General features: G+C 41.9%; 1 non-coding gene across 1 annotated transcript; it reads right to left on the reverse strand.

Annotated features, from left to right (window-relative positions):
- Nucleotides 1–948: 948 nt before the first annotated feature.
- Trnaa-cgc (transfer RNA alanine (anticodon CGC)) lies at nt 949–1021 on the reverse strand. Its single transcript has one exon. It is a non-coding gene; the product is annotated as a tRNA-Ala (tRNA).
- Between the last annotated feature and the right edge of the window lie 1385 nt (nt 1022–2406).

The following is a 2406-nucleotide window of genomic DNA, read 5'->3' on the forward strand; positions in this document are numbered from 1 at the left end:
GGTTCGGTCCCCAGGGTGGTGCTATTGGAAACTGGGGGAAATGTTGAGGGGTGGAGCCCTGTGGGAGGGTCTTTGGGTCACTGGGGATGTGCCCTTGAACAGGATTGTGGGACCAGGCCCCTCCATTCTCCCTTGCTCTTGGTAGGTAATGAGGCCAGTTAGGTAGGTAATGAGGGAGTGGAGCCACCCACTCCCGCCCTGATGTGCTCCCTCTTTACAAGCCCAAAACAATGGATTCAACTGATCATGCATTATAACCCCCAAAATTGTGAGTCCAAATACATCTTTTCTCTTTTTCAGTTGATTATATTAGGCATTTTGTTATAGTTATAGGAGGCTAACATACCACCCCATGTTGGAGGGTATTGGGGTAAATGAAAATAAGATGTCTCCTGAAATGGACATCTGACAATAAGAGGTAAATTATGCCCAGACATGAAAATAGCAAAGCCATCTGCCTAAGGTTGTGCTAAAAGTGTTTGCTGTTAATGTTAACAGTGTCCCTATAGGGCAGATGACTAGCATGGCCCCATTTTATATTTGAGGACACTGAGGCACACAGACCAAGTGGCTGGCCCAAGTTAGGGGACATCCAGAATTCCAGTTGAGTCTAAACTCTACAGAAGAAGTGATCAAACTGTACCCTGCAGGTCAATCTGCTTGCCTGCCTGTTTTTTTATGGCTTTGGAATGAAGAATGGTTTTTTACACTTTTGAAAAGGAGATTTCACAACACAGAAAATGATATGGAATTCAAATTGCAGTGTCTGCAAATACTGTTTTATGGGAACACAGATGCACTAGCTCTTTTGTGTGCTCTCCAGGGTCTGCACTCAGGCCAATTTATAACGTGTGAACATCCGGGGCACTAAACTGGCATAAGCTATTGAGGCCATGGACCATTGGCAGCATATTCCCATGTTTGTTTGTTTGGTTTTTTTTTTTTTTTTGGTGGTACTGGGGATCGAACCCAGGGCCTTGTGCATGCGAGACAAGCACTCTACCAACTGAGCTATATCCCCATCTCCATTCAAGTTGAAAGTTCTTTAGTTATTCCTGCTCTCTGCTATGATCTTGAGGGATCCAGCTGGCAGGACAGGGCCAGTGTTGCTCTTTCACACTGGGAGGCAGTCCCTGAGCTTAGCATGAGAGCAGTTTACTAGGACTGAGGTATCTTCTACAGCAACACCTTTGATGGAACAGAGGGAATGGAACTGGCGAGAAGGAAAAGCTGGGCTGCTGAGGCAGCCTTTCTGTTATGAAGTTCTCTGTGGGTAGTTGCCTGGTCATCGCTGAGACCACCCTCTGTGTAGTGGGGCTACCCAGGGCTCTTTCAACAAGATCTGACTGTCCAGGAATAGAAGGTGACAAGCATCTTCATGTTTGGTTAATTTAAAGGGAGAAGTTGCACTGTTCCTTTGAGGTGGCATGAAGGAAAGGAGGGGTGCAAGGTCTACACCTTGAGCTGGTGGGTTTTAGAACTGATCCTAGGCTGGAAGTGGGTCTGAAAAGTGCCTCTCTATGAAATGAAAAGTAGACCTTTAAGAGCTGCAACTTGAGAGCTCAAATACACTTTTTATTTATTTATTTGATGGCAAGCAATATTTGCCTATCGGCTTTTAAAGAGAAGGAGAGGAGGGGTCAGGAGAAGCAGTTGCAGTGAAGCCTTGAGTCTTCTCTTGAGCTGTCATTGCAAGAGGCCTCAGGCCTAGCCTCCACCTTGGATCTAGTAAATCTTTGGGATTCATGGGCAATTCTTGGAAGCAGGTACTTAGGAGAGTGATATTTAAAATTCTGTTTTCAGTACTGAGAGTTAAATCCAGGATCCAGGCAAATACTCTACCACTGAGCTACATCCCCAGCCTTGTGACATTCAGATTTTATGTTTTGATAAATTATATGAGAAAATAAAAGATTTGACTGGCTTATATTTCAGTTTGTAGTTTTTAATCAATTTAAATAGTTTTGAAATATTGATAAGGACCATCATGATTTTTTTTTTTCCTGGTTGCTGAAAAATCAAAACAATCCCTCAATCAGTGTTCAGTTATGGTTCCCAGAGGCAGGTCTATAACACTTTTTACCTGTCTATGAGGAAACGTGATTATGAGGCAAACATTCATAAAGTTGAAGTTATTACCTTTCAAGTACTGTGTTTTGTTCTGGTAATATATTGTTATATCTTTTCATACTTTTTTGGTATAAAATTTTCCTTCCTCTTGTGAATGTTAGTGATTTTAGATGGTGGGATATAAAAATATGTTTTCACTTGGCAAAATTAAGATTTGGAAACCAAATACCTACCTTTCAAAATGTTTCTAAATTTTACTTATCTGTGAAATCTATTTAATAGGGGACCCACTGATCTGGTGAATGGTATCTCCAATGTAATACAGATCAAAATTTG

The sequence above is a fragment of the Callospermophilus lateralis genome, chromosome 6 (assembly GCF_048772815.1).
Source record: "Callospermophilus lateralis isolate mCalLat2 chromosome 6, mCalLat2.hap1, whole genome shotgun sequence".
Lineage (NCBI taxonomy): Eukaryota > Metazoa > Chordata > Mammalia > Rodentia > Sciuridae > Callospermophilus > Callospermophilus lateralis.